General features: G+C 41.3%; 1 pseudogene; it reads left to right on the plus strand.

The window, feature by feature from the left end:
* The first annotated feature begins 2579 nt into the window (after window positions 1-2579).
* Window positions 2580-2915, plus strand: LOC113619930 (non-histone chromosomal protein HMG-14 pseudogene; annotated as a pseudogene).
* The last annotated feature ends 6874 nt before the right edge of the window (window positions 2916-9789 follow it).

Consider the following 9789-nt stretch of genomic DNA (forward strand, 5'->3'; position numbering starts at 1 on the left):
AACAGTGTGTGGCACGTGAGTACAAAGACAAGTGAGGAAATCTTTCTCTCAAAGCACCAGTACTTTATTTGGAGAAACAAACACATACAAAAATAATTACAGCCTCTGAGAGAGGCAAGTGCAAAGGACTATGATCGCTGGTGGGGGAGAGGTGACAACTAAGAGAGTGGCAGGAGGGTGGAAGCTTCATGAATATGTCAAATTTCAACCTGGCCTTCAGGAATCCCAGGAGCTTGCCTGGTGGTGAAAGGAAGGGAAGAGGTTCGTTCACACGTCAAGAAGGGTCTACACAAGTCCCTGTTTGCAAGGGTCATTAGGGATTCAGGCAGGTGCTGTTTGTCCTACAACCTGCTTATTGACTATGTCCAAGTTACAACTTGCCTAAGATAATGTTAGTGGTCCACAGAGGGCTTTGGCAGTAATTTAAAAAAAAAAAAAAACTCAAAACAAGTGCCACCTCTAGGGATTTAGTTTCTTTGGGTCACAAGTCTGTTGTATCTCAGCAGGATCACATTGGGCCCAAATGAAGAGATTTGACATTGTCCTTCTAGTCTCATTATCTTTGACAAGGGCCTTCCTTGCCTCAGTTAATCATGACAGAGAATGTGAGAATATAGATGGTGAATTGAGGGGACATAAGGGAACCCGGGCTTCCTGTGCTCTGAAATCACCAGCCAATGCATTTCAGCTTCTTATGGAGGCTGGGGCCCAAAAACTCAATTAGCAATCACGAATCCAGAACCTCAGAGGCAGGTCTCAGGTTCCCTGGACTTATTTGAGCTACTAAGCATCCTGCTTTGGTTTCTATCATGTCAACTTACTTTCCTCATCCAAGGGTCAGCTAGAATAATAATACACACAGAAATCTTGAAAAGTCAAATCTTATATTTTAATTCACAGATTCCATGGCCTATTAAAATGACTCCTAATGTACATTGAAGAATAAAACCTTCCTTACCTTTCCACCTCTAGAGTTCAGAACATTAACAAAGAATTTCTTTCCTTCTACTTTTTGGAAGTTATTCTGTGTTTCTTGAACCATGTCAATTTTGGAAAATCTCTACCTATTCATATCTCTGAGTATGAACAATGTGAAAAATCCCATGTTGGCTAGAAATTTTTTCTTTCTTTCTTTTTTCCTTTTAAAGACCATGGAACCAGTGGTTTCCTGGGAGTAAATATAATTTTTGAAATAAAATATGGGCTAAAGTGGTCTTTTAACCTTTAGAGTTAGATCTTCAATGTTCTTCGTACCTTGGTATCATCCTCAAAGTTTTGTGGATATTTTTAATAAGCATCTGTTGAAAATAAGGTCCAAGAGGGAGGGGATATATGTATACATCTGACTGATTCACTTTATTGTGCAGCAGAAACTAACACAACATTGTAAAGCAATTATACTCCAATTAAAAAAAAAAAGCTAATGGAAATAGGAGTGATGGAGCAGAAGGACAAAAGGTGTAAAAGATGTTCTATAAAAGGTTGGTGGGATTTATATGCCCCTATTATCTACCCCAGCCCATGGTCCTGATCCTAATTGTGCCAGTAAATTATTTAGCAATATGATTTGTCATGTGAAATAATATTTGGATCACTTATTAAAGACCCATTTTATGTCAGACGGCTTACATAATCTAAGTCTAATTTTTGCAAACATACTTATAATTGAGAAAACCATTTCAGCAAGCTCAAGAGACTTACCTAGGGTTACAGATTCAAGTTAATGCGGAGAGAGGATTTGAACGTATGTAATCCGAATCCCAAACCAAGTGTTTTCCCCTTTTCTGCTAAACCCTATTTATAAGACTTGTGATGGTCAGAAGAATGCAGAGTCCATCTATTTCTTCCAGCTAAGTAGCTCTGGTCAGGTTGCCTAACCATTTTTTTTTCCCATAAAGATACACATTTTTTAAAGAAACATTAAAATACCATTTCTATCTTCTGACTTTAAAGGGGGGGTCTTAATAATATCTGTGTTGTAAAAGAAGGAGGAACAGATCTGCCTGAAAGTGGTTGAGCTGTAAGGAGGGATACTGAACTGGGGGAGAGGATTCTGTTGCAGGAGAAGTTTGGAAAACGAAGTCTGAGTCAGAGATGTCTCTACCACACTGTCCGACAGAAATACGACGGCAAGCCACACGCTTAGGTTTAAATATCCTAACAGTCATGTTTAAAAATGTAAAAATAAACAGGTGGTTTTAATTTTAAGAAGATACGCAATCCAGTGTATCTAAAGGATTACCGTTTTAAGATATAATCAACACGAAACATTCACGATCTGTTTTACATTCTTTTTGTATATGAAGTTTTTAAAACGTCTAGTATATGCCTTACACTTGGAGCACATCTTTATTTAGAAAGCCTCGTTTCAAGTGCTCTAAAGCAACCTGTGGTCAGAGCTGACCACACTGCACAGCAGAGTTCTAGTAGCTTAAGAAGAAAGAGAAGGTGATCAAAAGGAATTTACATGCGGGTCCCAGCGGCTCGGGCGGCGGGAGCAGAGGAAGCGGCCAGGCAGCCCAGCTTCGAGAAGGCTCTGCGCCCGCAGGCACCCGGCCCGCGCCCGCCCCGCTGCCACGATGCCCAAGAGGAAGGTCAGCTACGCCGAGGGGGCGGCGAAGGAGGAGCCCAAGAGAAGGTCGGCGAGGTTGTCAGCTAAACTGGCTCCTGCAAAAGTGGAAACGAAGCCAAAAAAGGCGGCAGGAAAGGATAAATCTTCCGACAAAAAAGTGCAAACAGCAGGGAAAAGGGGAGCAAAGGGAAAACAGGCTGAAGTGGCTAACCAAGAGACTAAAGAAGACTTAGCTGCAGAAAATGGAGAGACTAAAAATGAGGAGAGCCCAGCTTCTGATGAAGCAGGAGGGAAAGAAGCCAAGTCTGATTAATATCACACACCTGGTCCTATCAGGGGTCCCTGTCTCCCTCCTTGTACAATCCAGAGGAATATTTTTATCAACTCTTTTGTAAATGCAGGGTTTTTAGTAGCTCTAGAAACATTTTTAAAAAGGAGGGAGTCCCACCTCGTCCCATTTTTTAAGTGTAAACACTCTTTTTTAAGAGGTGAAATCATTTGCTGGTTGTTTATTTTTTGGTACAATCAGAAAATAGTGGGATATTGAATATGGGAGGCTTTGATTGTCTTGGGTGTCAGCTTAACATTCCACAGATGGGGGGTAGCTTTTCTATCCTATAATACAAAGCACACTAAATGGCAGTTTGGAGACAGTTGTGCATTTAATGTCTTAAACGCTTTAAATTACTTCTCTTCCCATGTTGTTTTTGGTAGAATTGTTTCCTAAAGCAAACCACTCACCCCTTGATCTTGGCTCTCCTGGGCAGCATTTTGTGCACTCTGTAACATCTTTGGTCATGGTAGTCCAGTTCTTCTAGTAAAACTGTTAATGTGCTGTGGACGACTGACAATTTGAGCATGTAGTGTATATGATATTAAATTGTGAATTAGTGGGACTTAACGATGTAACAGCATATCAATATTTGAAGATATTGGTACTGGATATCCTGTGAAGGAAAATTTGCCTCCAAATTTTAATCTGAAAAGTCACTGGAATAACTGTTCAGAAAAGAATCTACATGATTTTTTAGATTTCTGGTACGTATGTTGAGAATTGTGTACAAATTAAAATGTCTGTGTACTGATCCTCAAAACAACCAATAAAATCTCAATTATGAAAGAAAAAAAAGGAGTTTACATGAAAATGAACTCATTTCAGAATGGGGTGACTGAAGTACAAAAAATTATATATCAATAATTGGAGGTGGATAAAATTTCCATCTACTGGGAATGAGGTAAGACAAATTATAGGGGAATCACGTGGAGTGAAATAAAGGGGGGAAGCAAAACAAACACTGGGGGAGCAGGTGTTTCCCATTCATTGTCACTCACTCACTCAACAGAAAGTTACCATTCTCTCCGGTTGCATAGAGGAGAACTCTAACCCAGAGAAAAATTCAGTCACTGGCTCGAGTTTCAACTTCCTACTAGTCTATGAATCTGTGACTACCCAAAATCAATAGTTTGTATCTATCTTATTCTCATTGCCTATAGTGAAAAAAGAAAAGGAAAAAAGAGGTATAATCTGTCAGCTGACCTGAGTTGCTATTGTTGATGAGGCAGAGACAGGGGATTTGCCAAGAGCAAGGGGGTAGGAGGCTAGAAATCTTGCCAAGGGCTGTGTTTCAAAGACTGTTGCTCCAATCCCTAGGCCTGTAAGGTGCTAGAGGAGGGGAGCCAGGCCCACAGCAGCTGTTGCACTAGGCAGTTGTTATTCTGGGGACATGGACCCACTGTTCTCTTGGTACAGTTGAAGACAGAAAGCAAAAGATTGGGTTTGACAGTAGTCAGAGAGCATTGGTGGAAAAACTGGAGAAATTCCTGCACATGAGGTTGGTGAAAAATCAGGGAAGCTTGTCCAATGACCTGCTCTGGATTTTCAGACACTAGGATAGATTCTTATCTGACTTACACAAGCTCAGTATGTTTCCTGGTTTGTATTTTAAGTTTTAAAATAACAGTCTTACTCCAAACTGTCCATGTGAAACGCAGATCATCTACATTCTGTGATGTAATCCGCTTGGGTCATGGCGGTGAGAAGATTATCACATCGTTCTCATACAGGCAACTCTTTCAGGAGAATTTGGAGGAACAGAAAAAAAGGGGCATCAGACAGCTCTAATTAGCCTTACTTTCATGAAAACTGAATTTCATGAAAATCAAGTTATTTTCAGCTAAGGATCACTGCTGAGAGGAAAGAAAAAACAAATGAGCTGAAGAGTAACAAGACCCTCTTTAAGAATGGATTCATAAAGAACTCTCATTTCTATTTGGATAAGTAGTTTACACATAATTACTTAACCTATAGGATTGTGAGAGAGTTAAAAAGTTGACCATATTCACGCATTCAGAAGTTCCGTCAACAGCTGTTGTTTGAGCATCTACTCTGTGCTAAATGCTATTCTAGGCTCTGATTAGAGACTAGTGTGGCAAAGGCTGCTAGCTGATTCCTAAACCCATTTCCTCTTCTTGGAAACACAACTAGACTACATTTTCTAGACTTTGGAGTTAGGTTTGGATATGACTGAGTACTAGCCAATAGACTATAAGAGAAAATGTTGCTTCTGCCCCTGCCATGTGTGATTCTCCATGAGAGTCTTTCACTGACTATATTGACCTCGGGAACTACATTGAAAGTGGTGGACCACATAGAAGAAGGCGGCAGAATCACCGCTTAGAGGAGAGCAGTAAGAAAACTGGTTTTACGCTTGAGGTGAGCTAGAAATAAACTTGTTATAGCAGCTAGTGCAACCTTAGATAATATTAGCATGAACAACAGACCTGCTCAGTGTCCTCTTGATCTTATATCCCAATGAGAGACAGACAATAAATAAGCAAACCACATAAATATATTTGCTTGTACATGAAAATGTTAAGCCTAGCTATAGAAGAAGCCCCCATAGCTCAGGTTCATGCTAAAAGATTAAAACTGTGGTTGATCCAAAAAAAATTTACGTTTGACTTTGGAATAAACAATCTCTTTCTCTCTTCATCCTACCTCTCCACCCCCTGCCCAACAGACACACATACCTCTTTAACCAAGTACCTAATTTTCTGAAACAGTGGTGGACACCCCTGCATGCAGTGAATAAGAAAAACCACATCATCTTAGAGATTTCAGTTCCCTGTTTTCTTTCCTGAATGTTATTCCATTGTAGAAAGATATAAATGCATCTTTTCTGTAAGCAATAATGAAACATTGGTTGGCTGGTTAATTTTCTTCCATAAACAAAAGCAGAAATACTGACTACATCACCTGGTGGTAGAGCAGCAGAAAGATGACTGAGGTGATACTTAAAAGAGTTCTGAGGTCCTGTCCTAATTATGTGATGGGAGCTAAAGAAGCTACTGCTGAGGTCTTAGTTGCCTCATATGCAAAACTGGAGGTTTGGGCTAAATGAGCTATAAGACTCCTCACACTTCTATTTCTACTTTCTGAGCCTGAACACAAACCTTTTTTTTTTTTTTTTTTTAACAGAAAAATGGTAGATGTGTGGCTCAAATGCAGTGCTTGGGAGACATTCTGCCTAGTTCACAGGTTCAAATGATGGGACTCAGCGTATGAACTTGGAATCCTCGACTCTCTGTTAGAGGCCTGATGCATTACCTAGAAAACGGAGGCTACAGAGACATTGGGAAATCTCAGGTGATTCAGAGATTCTGTTTGAATTACCCAAAAACCTTCCCAGGACTTTTACTTCATTTGACCCCTGTACTTCGGAAGTGTGTGTGTATATATGTATATGATTCTGATTTCCCAAAGATCTGAGCCTCCTTTGTCCTTTGAAGCTTCAACTTTTCAAAATAAGAACTGTATTGTTTTTAACAATTGGGTCTTTCTCCCCAGCTCCCCACCCCGCGCTCAGCTTCTCTCTTCTCTGTGTTCTCCCTCAGCCCCTCTCAACTGTCTGGCTACTGACGGTGTGCATTGTGATTTAAGATACTCTGTGCTTTTCCCTTCCTTACCACGGTGCCTTTGATTCAGATACAGACAGATACATTATTGATCAGATTTTCGCTGCTCCTCTTCGCTTGCTGCTGTTGCACTCGTAACTAATAAGCTCATAAGAGAAGGAGAGTGAGGCAAGCCTGCCTCCTTTTATAAAGCAAGAGGATGACAATGCTACAGCCTCCACTTTGGCATCTTTAAGAAATGCTACCTGCTTTCCCACTGGGAGCCTTCGTTTGTTTGGTCGGGCCACATCACTGTGCAGAGGCTAGTGGTCTACCTGCCGGACAGTGAAGGCCTGCTTGGATGAAGAAGACGGAATTTACGTAGATGGAGGACCATTCTTTGTTCCATAGTGGATAAGTGGTTGGGCTTCTTTGCTAAGTGTTCCATGTAAATCCTAAGTAGCCATTTTTAACCAGATTCTTTATAATCCTATTTATTTTTTGCCACCAACCTAGGATTGGGTCTTCAGACTCTGAACCTACATCCTTCTCTAGAGGCAGAAATGCTGGGAATTTTCTCCTGTGACCTATTTTTCAACACCTTTGCTGGATCCTTAGAGACATGACTGAAAAAGCTACAAGAAAGATTTCTTTATCTTACCTAAAGTTTCCTTCTTCTTTAGACATTTAAACACCCTATTTCAAAATATCACAATTTTCAGTGCTCATATCCTTTAACCCAATAACTCTACTATCATAGTTACGTTTGCTAAAGCACGTGTATGTGTGTGTGTGTGTGTGTGTGTGTGTTTGTGTGTGCACAGACGTATACATACAAACATGATTATTCTCCTTGTAATAGCAAAACCTGGAAAAAACTTGGGGGCTACTTAAATAAATAATTGGTCATCCATAGAGTCGAATAATATGCAGCTATTTTAAAAATAAAATAGCTATATATGATGATTCTGAAAAAGCTGTTACATTACTCAATGGAAAACATACTTGCACAGGCTGAACTCTTCTGTCAAAATTTTTATCTATCTGCTATCTATTTATCTGTCTTTCTGTCCGTCTGTTCGTCATGCATCCATCCAGATACCTCTGCTGCTTTATGTATTAAGCATTTTACATTTTACTGAGAGTGTAGATAAAATCTGTTAACAGCAACTTCCTCTAGGAAGAGTGACTCTGGGAAAGGGAGATTTACATGTTATAGTTCACCTTTTGGTGTTTTCTGAATTTCTAACTTGGTGCAGCTATTGCTTTTATTTTTAAAAGATGTCATGTCAGCTGAGGTAAACTGGATTCTGATATTATGGAGGATTCCTCTTCTTTTTTTCTTTATATATTTCAAACCTGTATAAGTCTTGTTTGAAAACGCCCTAATATGAAGGCTTAATGGTTATATAAAAATATGGTTCCAGTCACTTTCCTGAAAATGAATCTTGAAAGATGAAGGGAAAAAGTCACAGGGGCTATAAGTCCCTGAGTGGTGAGAACACATGGAGGGGGCAGAGGAAAGGGCTGTGAAGGGAGAGGAGTGACACTGAGGGATGTGCTTCCCGCGATGCACAGAAGTAAGGTGAGAGAGGGCTGGCAGTTAGGGAAATTGGAGTCTAGCCCCGCTCTGCCATTTCCTGCCCTCTTACACATATCACTTAACCTCTCCCAACCTCAGTTTCCTCATTTATAAAATAAGGGAATTGTGTTGGATGATTTCTGAGGTGCCTTCTAGCGCAGAAATCTATACAGTTCTATGAAACATCAGCCATTCTCCCCCCACATAATTGGCAGGAGGTGGTAATGAAATAATGTCTAGAATATGACTCATCTTTCAATGTACATTTTCTCTGTCCTTCGACAGAAGTAGTCAATAGGTCTTGTTTTTTTCCTCCTGTTACTCTGATAATAAGTCAGGATAAACGCCCTATAATGGACGCCACAGAGACTTTTTTTTTTTTTTTTTTTTTTTGCTGTACGCGGGCCTCTCACTGTTGTGGTCTCTCCCGTTGCTGAGCACAGGCTCCGGACGCGCAGGCTCAGCGGCCATGGCTCACGGGCCCAGCCGCTCCGCGGCATGCAGGATCCTCCCGAACCGGGGCACGAACCCGTGTCCCCTGCATCGGCAGGCGGGCTCTCAACCACTGCGCCACCAGAGAAGCCCCACACAGAGACCTTTATTTGTGGGGAAAAGCTGAGCTGGCCCAGAAATGCCCATTTGACAGAACACACTTCTAGTCAGAGACAGCAAAGGCAGGTACAGTGAATGAACGATAAGGTAGATTAGAGTGATCAGCGTTTTAGTTTAAAAGAAACAAAAAAACACATCATTCATCATATGAAATTTTGCAGTTTGTGGTATGTTCTATTTTATCTGATTCTGTCCACCTTTCCTTTCTAAAGCCTTTCAACCCCATTAATGTTTTCTATTCCAAAACTACAGAGTAGAAAGAAGCCTGACCCAATCCCTGCCATCCCAGCATACTGTCAAGTCACCATGATCCTTTAAAGCCCTTGGCTTGGGGTTATGGAAAGAATGAAAGCCAAAAGTCGGGTGATCGCTATTTCACGGTGTGACCTAGGAAGGCCAGTGCAACGTGAGAAATACTTCTCGAGCCCCTACCACGTCCTAGGCATCGTGCTAAGCATTCAGTATTCAAAGGTCAAGGCCCTTCGTTGAAGAAGATAGGAGTCTAAAGGGGGAAGGATCAACATATCTGTAACTACAGTACAAGTCCCACACCAGAAGGCCAGACCAGAGCTATGGAAGCACAGAGCAGGGGTTGTTTAGCCTGCCAAAGGGTCATTTGAGCTGGGACTTAAAGACAAATAACCAATATCCAGGATCTCCTTTTGCTAACAGTTTCTGGCCTTACTGTCACAGGGAAAATATCTCCATTTCTCTGCATGTGACTGCCCCAGAAGTGTAGTACGTTTGTGAAAAGAGCAAGCAGGTCATCTGAAAGATGGATGAAGAAAGACCCAGAAAGAGCAGAGCTGCTCTGAGAATGTGGAAGAGTAAGGAAATGGGGAGCAAACCAGGGAAAGAATGGGCCCGAGAAGGAAGTAACGGGGAGACGGAAAAGCAGACAGGGAGGGGTGAAACACTGTGGTGGGCTGTGCCACTAAGATATTGCAGATTTCATTCCAAAATGGTCTTGTTTACCTTCAGAGACTGTGTTTCACTTGGCATCCCGCAGTAACTGCTGCTAGAGTACATCTCCTTTCATATGAGGTCCCCTGCTGTCACGAGCCTTCATGAGCATGGCTGAGTTTTGTCCTGAAGCCTTTGGCAGAGTGGAACGAACCTAGCAGCACCT

This window comes from Aethalodelphis obliquidens, unplaced genomic scaffold, assembly GCF_003676395.1.
Source record: "Aethalodelphis obliquidens isolate GAN/ISIS:26980383/991018 unplaced genomic scaffold, ASM367639v1 scaffold1, whole genome shotgun sequence".
NCBI lineage: Eukaryota > Metazoa > Chordata > Mammalia > Artiodactyla > Delphinidae > Aethalodelphis > Aethalodelphis obliquidens.